Here is a 13,536-nt window from a genome sequence, read left to right on the forward strand (position 1 = left end):
TCCTGCACCAACACAAGTGCGAAAAGTGGTTTTTCAACACTAACACAAGTGCGAAAAATGGTTTTTCAACACTAACACAAGTGCGAAAAGTGGTTTTTCAACATTATCACAAGTGCAAAAAGTGTTTTTTCCACACTAATACAAGTGCAAAAGTGGTTTCCTGCACCAACACAAGTGCGAAAAGTGGTTTTTCAACACTAACACATGTGCGAAAAGTGGTTTTTCAACACTAACACAAGTGCGAAAAGTGGTTTTTCCACACTAATACAAGTGCAAAAGTGGTTTCCTGCACCAACACAAGTGCGAAAAGTGGTTTTTCAACACTAATACAAGTGCAAAAGTGGTTTCCTGCAACAACATAAGTGCGAAAAGTGGTTTTTCAACACTAACACAAGTGCGAAAAGTGGTTTTTCAACACTAACACAAGTGCGAAAAGTGTTTTTTCCACACTAATACAAGTGCAAAAGTGGTTTCCTGCACCAACACAAGTGCGAAAAGTGGTTTTTCAACACTAACACAAGTGCGAAAAGTGGTTTTTCAACACTAACACAAGTGCGAAAAGTGGTTTTGCAACACTAACACAAGTGCGAAAAGTGGTTTTTTCCACACTAATACAAGTGCGAAAAGTGGTTTCTCTGCACCAACACAAGTGCGAAAAGTGGTTTTTCAACACTAACACAAGTGAAAGTGGTTTTTCAACACTAACACAAGTGCGAAAAGTGGTTTTTCAACACTAACCCAAGTGCGAAAAGTGGTTTTTCAACACTAACACAAGTGCGAAAAGTGTTTTTTCCACACTAATACAAGTGCAAAAGTGGTTTCCTGCACCAACACAAGTGCGAAAAGTGGTTTTTCAACACTAACACAAGCGCGAAAAGTGGTTTTTCAACACTAACACAAGTGCGAAAAGTGTTTTTTCCACACTAATACAAGTGCAAAAGTGGTTTCCTGCACCAACACAAGTGCGAAAAGTGGTTTTTCAACACTAACACAAGTGCGAAAAGTGGTTTTTCAACACTAACACAAGTGCGAAAAGTGGTTTTTCAACATTATCACAAGTGCAAAAAGTGTTTTTTCCACACTAATACAAGTGCAAAAGTGGTTTCCTGCACCAACACAAGTGCGAAAAGTGGTTTTTCAACACTAACACATGTGCGAAAAGTGGTTTTTCAACACTAACACAAGTGCGAAAAGTGGTTTTTCCACACTAATACAAGTGCAAAAGTGGTTTCCTGCACCAACACAAGTGCGAAAAGTGGTTTTTCAACACTAATACAAGTGCAAAAGTGGTTTCCTGCAACAACATAAGTGCGAAAAGTGGTTTTTCAACACTAACACAAGTGTGAAAAGTGGTTGTTCAACACTAACACAAGTGCGAAAAGTGTTTTTGCCACACTAATACAAGTGCAAAAGTGGTTTCCTGCACCAACACAAGTGCGAAATGTGGTTTTTCAACACTAACACAAGTGCGAAATGTGGTTTTTCAACATTAACACAAGTGCGAAAAGTGTTTTTTCCACACTAATACAAGTGCAAAAGTGGTTTCCTGCACCAACAAAAGTGCGAAAAGTGGTTTTTCAACACTAACACAAGTGCGAAAAGTGCTTTTTCAACACCAACACAAGTGTGAAAAGTGGTTTTTCAACACTAACACAAGTGCGAAAAGTGGTTTTTCAACACTAACACAAGTGCGAAAAGTGTTTTTTCCACACTAATACAAGTGCAAAAGTGGTTTCCTGCACCAACACAAGTGCGAAAAGTGGTTTTTCAACACTAACACAAGTGCGAAAAGTGGTTTTTCAACACTAACACAAGTGCGAAAAGTGGTTTTGCAACACTAACACAAGTGCGAAAAGTGTTTTTTCCACACTAATACAAGTGCAAAAGTGGTTTCCTGCACCAACACAAGTGCGAAAAGTGGTTTTTCAACACTAACACAAGTGCGAAAAGTGGTTTTTCAACACTAACACAAGTGCGAAAAGTGGTTTTTCAACACTAACACAAGTGCGAAAAGTGGTTTTTCAACACTAACACAAGTGCGAAAAGTGTTTTTTCCACACTAATACAAGTGCAAAAGTGGTTTCCTGCACCAACACAAGTGCGAAAAGTGGTTTTTCAACACTAACACAAGTGCGAAAAGTGGTTTTTCAACACTAACACAAGTGCGAAAAGTGGTTTTTCAACACTAACACAAGTGCGAAAAGTGGTTTTTCAACACGAACACAAGTGCGAAAAGTGTTTTTTCCACACTAATACAAGTGCAAAAGTGGTTTCCTGCACCAACACAAGTGCGAAAAGTGGTTTTTCAACACTAACACAAGCGCGAAAAGTGGTTTTTCAACACTAACACAAGTGCGAAAAGTGTTTTTTCCACACTAACACAAGTGCAAAAGTGGTTTCCTGCACCAACACAAGTCCGAAAAGTGGTTTTTCAACACTAACACAAGTGCGAAAAGTGGTTTTTCAACACGAACACAAGTGCGAAAAGTGGTTTTTCAACATTATCACAAGTGCAAAAAGTGTTTTTTCCACACTAATACAAGTGCAAAAGTGGTTTCCTGCACCAACACAAGTGCGAAAAGTGGTTTTTCAACACTAACACGTGCGAAAAGTGGTTTTTCAACACTAACACAAGTGCGAAAAGTGGTTTTTCCACACTAATACAAGTGCAAAAGTGGTTTCCTGCACCAACACAAGTGCGAAAAGTGGTTTTTCAACACTAACGCAAGTGCGAAAAATGTTTTTTCAACACTAACACAAGTGCGAAAAGTGGTTTTTCAACACTAACACAAGTGCGAAAAGTGTTTTTTCCACACTAATACAAGTGCAAAAGTGGTTTCCTACACCAACACAAGTGCGAAAAGTGGTTTTTCAACACTAACACAAGTGCGAAAAGTGGTTTTTCAACACTAACACAAGTGCGAAAAGTGGTTTTTCAACACTAACACAAGTGCGAAAAGTGGATTTTCAACACGAACACAAGTGCGAAAAGTGTTTTTTCCACACTAATACAAGTGCAAAAGTGGTTTCCTGAACCAACACAAGTGCGAAAAGTGGTTTTTCAACACTAACACAAGTGCGAAAAGTGGTTTTTCAACACTAACACAAGTGCGAAAAGTGTTTTTTCCACACTAATACAAGTGCAAAAGTGGTTTCCTGCACCAACACAAGTGCGAAAAGTGGTTTTTCAACACTAACACAACTGCGAAAAGTGGTTTTTCAACACTAACACAAGTGCGAAAAGTGTTTTTTCCACACTAGTACAAGTGCAAAAGTAGTTTCCTGCACGAACACAAGTGCGAAAAGTGGTTTTTCAACACTAACACAAGTGCGAAATGTGGTTTTTCAACACTAACACAAGTGCGAAAAGTGGTTTTTCAACACTAGCACAAGTGCGAAAAGTGTTTTTTCCACACTAATACAAGTGCAAAAGTGGTTTCCTGCAACAACACAAGTGCGAAAAGTGGTTTTTCAACACTAACACAAGTGCGAAAAGTGGTTTTTCAACACCAACACAAGTGCAAAAAGTGTTTTTTCCACACTAATACAAGTGCAAAAGTGGTTTCCTGCACCAACACAAGTGCGAAAAGTGGTTTTTCAACACTAACACAAGTGCGAAAAGTGGTTTTTCAACATTAACACAAGTGCGAAAAGTTTTTTTTCCACACTAATACAAGTGCAAAAGTGGTTTCCTGCACCAACACAAGTGCGAAAAGTGGTTTTTCAACACTAACACAAGTGCGAAAAGTGGTTTTTCAACATTAACACAAGTGCGAAAAGTGTTTTTTCCACACTAATACAAGTGCAAAAGTTGTTTCCTGCACCAACACAAGTGCGAAAAGTGGTTTTTCAACACTAACACAAGTGCGAAAAGTGGTTTTTCAACACCAACACAAGTGCGAAAAGTGGTTTTTCAACACTAACACAAGTGCGAAAAGTGGTTTTTCAACACTAACACAAGTGCGAAAAGTGTTTTTTCCACACTAATACAAGTGCAAAAGTGGTTTCCTGCACCAACACAAGTGCGAAAAGTGGTTTTTCAACACTAACACAAGTGCGAAAAGTGGTTTTTCAACACTAACACAAGTGCGAAAAGTGGTTTTGCAACACTAACACAAGTGCGAAAAGTGTTTTTTCCACACTAATACAAGTGCAAAAGTGGTTTCCTGCACCAACACAAGTGCGAAAAGTGGTTTTTCAACACTAACACAAGCGCGAAAAGTGGTTTTTCAACACTAACACAGTGCGAAAAGTGTTTTTTTCCACACTAATACAAGTGCAAAAGTAGTTTCCTGCACGAACACAAGTGCGAAAAGTGGTTTTTCAACACTAACACAAGTGCGAAATGTGGTTTTTCAACACTAACACAAGTGCGAAAAGTGGTTTTTCAACACTAACACAAGTGCGAAAAGTAGTTTTTCCACACTAATACAAGTGCAAAAGTGGTTTCCTGCAACAACACAAGTGCGAAAAGTGGTTTTTCAACACTAACACAAGTGTGAAAAGTGGTTTTTCAACACTAACACAAGTGCGAAAAGTGTTTTTTCCACACTAATACAAGTGCAAAAGTGGTTTCCTGCACCAACACAAGTGCGAAAAGTGGTTTTTCAACACTAACACAAGTGCGAAAAGTGGTTTTTCAACATTAACACAAGTGCGAAAAGTGTTTTTTCCACACTAATACAAGTGCAAAAGTGGTTTCCTGCACCAACACAAGTGCGAAAAGTGGTTTTTCAACACTAACACAAGTGCGAAATGTGGTTTTTCAACATTAACACAAGTGCGAAAAGTGTTTTTTCCACACTAATACAAGTGCAAAAGTGGTTTCCTGCACCAACAAAAGTGCGAAAAGTGGTTTTTCAACACTAACACAAGTGCGAAAAGTGCTTTTTCAACACCAACACAAGTGTGAAAAGTGGTTTTTCAACACTAACACAAGTGCGAAAAGTGGTTTTTCAACACTAACACAAGTGCGAAAAGTGTTTTTTCCACACTAATACAAGTGCAAAAGTGGTTTCCTGCACCAACACAAGTGCGAAAAGTGGTTTTTCAACACTAACACAAGTGCGAAAAGTGGTTTTTCAACACTAACACAAGTGCGAAAAGTGGTTTTGCAACACTAACACAAGTGCGAAAAGTGTTTTTTCCACACTAATACAAGTGCAAAAGTGGTTTCCTGCACCAACACAAGTGCGAAAAGTGGTTTTTCAACACTAACACAAGTGCGAAAAGTGGTTTTTCAACACTAACACAAGTGCGAAAAGTGGTTTTTCAACACTAACCCAAGTGCGAAAAGTGGTTTTTCAACACTAACACAAGTGCGAAAAGTGTTTTTTCCACACTAATACAAGTGCAAAAGTGGTTTCCTGCACCAACACAAGTGCGAAAAGTGGTTTTTCAACACTAACACAAGCGCGAAAAGTGGTTTTTCAACACTAACACAAGTGCGAAAAGTGTTTTTTCCACACTAATACAAGTGCAAAAGTGGTTTCCTGCACCAACACAAGTGCGAAAAGTGGTTTTTCAACACTAACACAAGTGCGAAAAGTGGTTTTTCAACACTAACACAAGTGCGAAAAGTGGTTTTTCAACATTATCACAAGTGCAAAAAGTGTTTTTTCCACACTAATACAAGTGCAAAAGTGGTTTCCTGCACCAACACAAGTGCGAAAAGTGGTTTTTCAACACTAACACATGTGCGAAAAGTGGTTTTTCAACACTAACACAAGTGCGAAAAGTGGTTTTTCCACACTAATACAAGTGCAAAAGTGGTTTCCTGCACCAACACAAGTGCGAAAAGTGGTTTTTCAACACTAATACAAGTGCAAAAGTGGTTTCCTGCAACAACATAAGTGCGAAAAGTGGTTTTTCAACACTAACACAAGTGTGAAAAGTGGTTTTTCAACACTAACACAAGTGCGAAAAGTGTTTTTTCCACACTAATACAAGTGCAAAAGTGGTTTCCTGCACCAACACAAGTGCGAAAAGTGGTTTTTCAACACTAACACAAGTGCGAAATGTGGTTTTTCAACATTAACACAAGTGCGAAAAGTGTTTTTTCCACACTAATACAAGTGCAAAAGTGGTTTCCTGCACCAACAAAAGTGCGAAAAGTGGTTTTTCAACACTAACACAAGTGCGAAAAGTGCTTTTTCAACACCAACACAAGTGTGAAAAGTGGTTTTTCAACACTAACACAAGTGCGAAAAGTGGTTTTTCAACACTAACACAAGTGCGAAAAGTGTTTTTTCCACACTAATACAAGTGCAAAAGTGGTTTCCTGCACCAACACAAGTGCGAAAAGTGGTTTTTCAACACTAACACAAGTGCGAAAAGTGGTTTTTCAACACTAACACAAGTGCGAAAAGTGGTTTTGCAACACTAACACAAGTGCGAAAAGTGTTTTTTCCACACTAATACAAGTGCAAAAGTGGTTTCCTGCACCAACACAAGTGCGAAAAGTGGTTTTTCAACACTAACACAAGTGCGAAAAGTGGTTTTTCAACACTAACACAAGTGCGAAAAGTGGTTTTTCAACACTAACACAAGTGCGAAAAGTGGTTTTTCAACACTAACACAAGTGCGAAAAGTGTTTTTTCCACACTAATACAAGTGCAAAAGTGGTTTCCTGCACCAACACAAGTGCGAAAAGTGGTTTTTCAACACTAACACAAGCGCGAAAAGTGGTTTTTCAACACTAACACAAGTGCGAAAAGTGTTTTTTCCACACTAATACAAGTGCAAAAGTGGTTTCCTGCACCAACACAAGTGCGAAAAGTGGTTTTTCAACACTAACACAAGTGCGAAAAGTGGTTTTTCAACACGAACACAAGTGCGAAAAGTGGTTTTTCAACATTATCACAAGTGCAAAAAGTGTTTTTTCCACACTAATACAAGTGCAAAAGTGGTTTCCTGCACCAACACAAGTGCGAAAAGTGGTTTTTCAACACTAACACATGTGCGAAAAGTGGTTTTTCAACACTAACACAAGTGCGAAAAGTGGTTTTTCCACACTAATACAAGTGCAAAAGTGGTTTCCTGCACCAACACAAGTGCGAAAAGTGGTTTTTCAACACTAACGCAAGTGCGAAAAATGTTTTTTCAACACTAACACAAGTGCGAAAAGTGGTTTTTCAACACTAACACAAGTGCGAAAAGTGTTTTTTCCACACTAATACAAGTGCAAAAGTGGTTTCCTACACCAACACAAGTGCGAAAAGTGGTTTTTCAACACTAACACAAGTGCGAAAAGTGGTTTTTCAACACTAACACAAGTGCGAAAAGTGGTTTTTCAACACTAACACAAGTGCGAAAAGTGGTTTTTCAACACGAACACAAGTGCGAAAAGTGTTTTTTCCACACTTATACAAGTGCAAAAGTGGTTTCCTGAACCAACACAAGTGCGAAAAGTGGTTTTTCAACACTAACACAAGTGCGAAAAGTGGTTTTTCAACACTAACACAAGTGCGAAAAGTGTTTTTTCCACACTAATACAAGTGCAAAAGTGGTTTCCTGCACCAACACAAGTGCGAAAAGTGGTTTTTCAACACTAACACAACTGCGAAAAGTGGTTTTTCAACACTAACACAAGTGCGAAAAGTGTTTCCACACTAATACAAGTGCAAAAGTAGTTTCCTGCACGAACACAAGTGCGAAAAGTGGTTTTTCAACACTAACACAAGTGCGAAATGTGGTCTTTCAACACTAACACAAGTGCGAAAAGTGGTTTTTCAACACTAGCACAAGTGCGAAAAGTGTTTTTTCCACACTAATACAAGTGCAAAAGTGGTTTCCTGCAACAACACATGTGCGAAAAGTGGTTTTTCAACACTAACACAAGTGCGAAAAGTGGTTTTTCAACACCAACACAAGTGCAAAAAGTGTTTTTTCCACACTAATACAAGTGCAAAAGTGGTTTCCTGCACCAACACAAGTGCGAAAAGTGGTTTTTCAACACTAACACAAGTGCGAAAAGTGGTTTTTCAACATTAACACAAGTGCGAAAAGTTTTTTTCCCACACTAATACAAGTGCAAAAGTGGTTTCCTGCACCAACACAAGTGCGAAAAGTGGTTTTTCAACACTAACACAAGTGCGAAAAGTGGTTTTTCAACACTAACACAAGTGCGAAAAGTGTTTTTTCCACACTAATACAAGTGCAAAAGTGGTTTCCTGCACCAACACAAGTGCGAAAAGTGGTTTTTCAACACTAACACAAGTGCGAAAAGTGGTTTTTCAACACTAACACAAGTGCGAAAAGTGGTTTTGCAACACTAACACAAGTGCGAAAAGTGTTTTTTCCACACTAATACAAGTGCAAAAGTGGTTTCCTGCACCAACAAAAGTGCGAAAAGTGGTTTTTCAACACTAACACAAGTGCGAAAAGTGCTTTTTCAACACCAACACAAGTGTGAAAAGTGGTTTTTCAACACTAACACAAGTGCGAAAAGTGGTTTTTCAACACTAACACAAGTGCGAAAAGTGTTTTTTCCACACTAATACAAGTGCAAAAGTGGTTTCCTGCACCAACACAAGTGCGAAAAGTGGTTTTTCAACACTAACACAAGTGCGAAAAGTGGTTTTTCAACACTAACACAAGTGCGAAAAGTGGTTTTGCAACACTAACACAAGTGCGAAAAGTGTTTTTTCCACACTAATACAAGTGCAAAAGTGGTTTCCTGCACCAACACAAGTGCGAAAAGTGGTTTTTCAACACTAACACAAGTGCGAAAAGTGGTTTTTCAACACTAACACAAGTGCGAAAAGTGGTTTTTCAACACTAACACAAGTGCGAAAAGTGGTTTTTCAACACTAACACAAGTGCGAAAAGTGTTTTTTCCACACTAATACAAGTGCAAAAGTGGTTTCCTGCACCAACACAAGTGCGAAAAGTGGTTTTTCAACACTAACACAAGCGCGAAAAGTGGTTTTTCAACACTAACACAAGTGCGAAAAGTGTTTTTTCCACACTAATACAAGTGCAAAAGTGGTTTCCTGCACCAACACAAGTGCGAAAAGTGGTTTTTCAACACTAACACAAGTGCGAAAAGTGGTTTTTCAACACGAACACAAGTGCGAAAAGTGGTTTTTCAACATTATCACAAGTGCAAAAAGTGTTTTTTCCACACTAATACAAGTGCAAAAGTGGTTTCCTGCACCAACACAAGTGCGAAAAGTGGTTTTTCAACACTAACACATGTGCGAAAAGTGGTTTTTCAACACTAACACAAGTGCGAAAAGTGGTTTTTCCACACTAATACAAGTGCAAAAGTGGTTTCCTGCACCAACACAAGTGCGAAAAGTGGTTTTTCAACACTAACGCAAGTGCGAAAAATGTTTTTTCAACACTAACACAAGTGCGAAAAGTGGTTTTTCAACACTAACACAAGTGCGAAAAGTGTTTTTTCCACACTAATACAAGTGCAAAAGTGGTTTCCTACACCAACACAAGTGCGAAAAGTGGTTTTTCAACACTAACACAAGTGCGAAAAGTGGTTTTTCAACACTAACACAAGTGCGAAAAGTGGTTTTTCAACACTAACACAAGTGCGAAAAGTGGTTTTTCAACACGAACACAAGTGCGAAAAGTGTTTTTTCCACACTTATACAAGTGCAAAAGTGGTTTCCTGAACCAACACAAGTGCGAAAAGTGGTTTTTCAACACTAACACAAGTGCGAAAAGTGGTTTTTCAACACTAACACAAGTGCGAAAAGTGTTTTTTCCACACTAATACAAGTGCAAAAGTGGTTTCCTGCACCAACACAAGTGCGAAAAGTGGTTTTTCAACACTAACACAACTGCGAAAAGTGGTTTTTCAACACTAACACAAGTGCGAAAAGTGTTTCCACACTAATACAAGTGCAAAAGTAGTTTCCTGCACGAACACAAGTGCGAAAAGTGGTTTTTCAACACTAACACAAGTGCGAAATGTGGTCTTTCAACACTAACACAAGTGCGAAAAGTGGTTTTTCAACACTAGCACAAGTGCGAAAAGTGTTTTTTCCACACTAATACAAGTGCAAAAGTGGTTTCCTGCAACAACACATGTGCGAAAAGTGGTTTTTCAACACTAACACAAGTGCGAAAAGTGGTTTTTCAACACCAACACAAGTGCAAAAAGTGTTTTTTCCACACTAATACAAGTGCAAAAGTGGTTTCCTGCACCAACACAAGTGCGAAAAGTGGTTTTTCAACACTAACACAAGTGCGAAAAGTGGTTTTTCAACATTAACACAAGTGCGAAAAGTTTTTTTTCCACACTAATACAAGTGCAAAAGTGGTTTCCTGCACCAACACAAGTGCGAAAAGTGGTTTTTCAACACTAACACAAGTGCGAAAAGTGGTTTTTCAACATTAACACAAGTGCGAAAAGTGTTTTTTCCACACTAATACAAGTGCAAAAGTTGTTTCCTGCACCAACACAAGTGCGAAAAGTGGTTTTTCAACACTAACACAAGTGCGAAAAGTGGTTTTTCAACACCAACACAAGTGCGAAAAGTGGTTTTTCAACACTAACACAAGTGCGAAAAGTGGTTTTTCAACACTAACACAAGTGCGAAAAGTGGTTTTTCCACACTAATACAAGTGCAAAAGTGGTTTCCTGCACCAACACAAGTGCGAAAAGTGGTTTTTCAACACTAACACAAGTGCGAAAAGTGGTTTTTCAACACTAACACAAGTGCGAAAAGTGGTTTTGCAACACTAACACAAGTGCGAAAAGTGTTTTTTCCACACTAATACAAGTGCAAAAGTGGTTTCCTGCACCAACACAAGTGCGAAAAGTGGTTTTTCAACACTAACACATGTGCGAAAAGTGGTTTTTCAACACTAACACAAGTGCGAAAAGTGGTTTTTCCACACTAATACAAGTGCAAAAGTGGTTTCCTGCACCAACACAAGTGCGAAAAGTGGTTTTTCAACACTAACGCAAGTGCGAAAAATGTTTTTTCAACACTAACACAAGTGCGAAAAGTGGTTTTTCAACACTAACACAAGTGCGAAAAGTGTTTTTTCCACACTAATACAAGTGCAAAAGTGGTTTCCTACACCAACACAAGTGCGAAAAGTGGTTTTTCAACACTAACACAAGTGCGAAAAGTGGTTTTTCAACACTAACACAAGTGCGAAAAGTGGTTTTTCAACACTAACACAAGTGCGAAAAGTGGTTTTTCAACACGAACACAAGTGCGAAAAGTGTTTTTTCCACACTTATACAAGTGCAAAAGTGGTTTCCTGAACCAACACAAGTGCGAAAAGTGGTTTTTCAACACTAACACAAGTGCGAAAAGTGGTTTTTCAACACTAACACAAGTGCGAAAAGTGTTTTTTCCACACTAATACAAGTGCAAAAGTGGTTTCCTGCACCAACACAAGTGCGAAAAGTGGTTTTTCAACACTAACACAACTGCGAAAAGTGGTTTTTCAACACTAACACAAGTGCGAAAAGTGTTTCCACACTAATACAAGTGCAAAAGTAGTTTCCTGCACGAACACAAGTGCGAAAAGTGGTTTTTCAACACTAACACAAGTGCGAAATGTGGTCTTTCAACACTAACACAAGTGCGAAAAGTGGTTTTTCAACACTAGCACAAGTGCGAAAAGTGTTTTTTCCACACTAATACAAGTGCAAAAGTGGTTTCCTGCAACAACACATGTGCGAAAAGTGGTTTTTCAACACTAACACAAGTGCGAAAAGTGGTTTTTCAACACCAACACAAGTGCAAAAAGTGTTTTTTCCACACTAATACAAGTGCAAAAGTGGTTTCCTGCACCAACACAAGTGCGAAAAGTGGTTTTTCAACACTAACACAAGTGCGAAAAGTGGTTTTTCAACATTAACACAAGTGCGAAAAGTTTTTTTTCCACACTAATACAAGTGCAAAAGTGGTTTCCTGCACCAACACAAGTGCGAAAAGTGGTTTTTCAACACTAACACAAGTGCGAAAAGTGGTTTTTCAACATTAACACAAGTGCGAAAAGTGTTTTTTCCACACTAATACAAGTGCAAAAGTTGTTTCCTGCACCAACACAAGTGCGAAAAGTGGTTTTTCAACACTAACACAAGTGCGAAAAGTGGTTTTTCAACACCAACACAAGTGCGAAAAGTGGTTTTTCAACACTAACACAAGTGCGAAAAGTGGTTTTTCAACACTAACACAAGTGCGAAAAGTGGTTTTTCCACACTAATACAAGTGCAAAAGTGGTTTCCTGCACCAACACAAGTGCGAAAAGTGGTTTTTCAACACTAACACAAGTGCGAAAAGTGGTTTTTCAACACTAACACAAGTGCGAAAAGTGGTTTTGCAACACTAACACAAGTGCGAAAAGTGTTTTTTCCACACTAATACAAGTGCAAAAGTGGTTTCCTGCACCAACACAAGTGCGAAAAGTGGTTTTTCAACACTAACACAAGCGCGAAAAGTGGTTTTTCAACACTAACACAGTGCAAAAAGTGTTTTTTCCACACTAATACAAGTGCAAAAGTGGTTTCCTGCACCAACACAAGTGCGAAAAGTGGTTTTTCAACACTAACACAAGTGCGAAAAGTTGTTTTTTCAACACTAACACAAGTGCGAAAAGTGGTTTTTCAACACTATCACAAGTGCAGAAAGTGTTTTTTCCACACTAATACAAGTGCAAAAGTGGTTTCCTACACCAACACAAGTGCGAAAAGTGGTTTTTCAACACTAACACAAGTGCGAAAAGTGGTTTTTCAACACTAACACAAGTGCGAAAAGTGGTTTTTCAACACTATCACAAGTGCAAAAAGTGTTTTTTCCACACTAATACAAGTGCAAAAGTGGTTTCCTGCACCAACACAAGTGCGAAAAGTGGTTTTTCAACATTAACACAAGTGCAAAAAGTGGTTTTTCAACACTAATACAAGTGCAAAAGTGGTTTCCTGCACCAACACAAGTGCGAAAAGTGGTTTTTCGACATTAACACAAGTGCGAAAAGTGGTTTTTCAACACTAACACAAGTGCGAAAAGTGGTTTTTCCACACTAATACAAGTGCAAAAGTGGTTTCCTGCACCAACACAAGTGCGAAAAGTGGTTTTTCAACATTAACACAAGTGCGAAAAGTGGTTTTTCAACACTAACACAAGTGCGAAAAGTGGTTTTTCCACACTAATACAAGTGCAAAAGTGGTTTTCTGCACCAACACAAGTGCGAAAAGTGGTTTTTCAACACTAACACAAGTGCGAAAAGTGGTTTTTCAACACTAACACAAGTGCGAAAAGTGGTTTTTCAACACTAACACAAGTGCGAAAAGTGTTTTTTCCACACTAATACAAGTGCAAAAGTGGTTTCCTGAACCAACACAAGTGCGAAAAGTGGTTTTTCAACACTAACACAAGTGCGAAAAGTGGTTTTTCAACACTAACACAAGTGCGAAAAGTGTTTTTTCCACACTAATACAAGTGCAAAAGTGGTTTCCTGCACCAACACAAGTGCGAAAAGTGGTTTTTCAACACTAACACAACTGCGAAAAGTGGTTTTTCAACACTAACACAAGTGCGAAAAGTGTTTTTTCCA

The sequence above is a fragment of the Myxine glutinosa genome, chromosome 11 (genome assembly GCF_964187855.1).
Source record: "Myxine glutinosa chromosome 11, kmMyxGlut1.1, whole genome shotgun sequence".
In the NCBI taxonomy this organism is placed as follows: Eukaryota; Metazoa; Chordata; class Myxini; order Myxiniformes; family Myxinidae; genus Myxine; species Myxine glutinosa.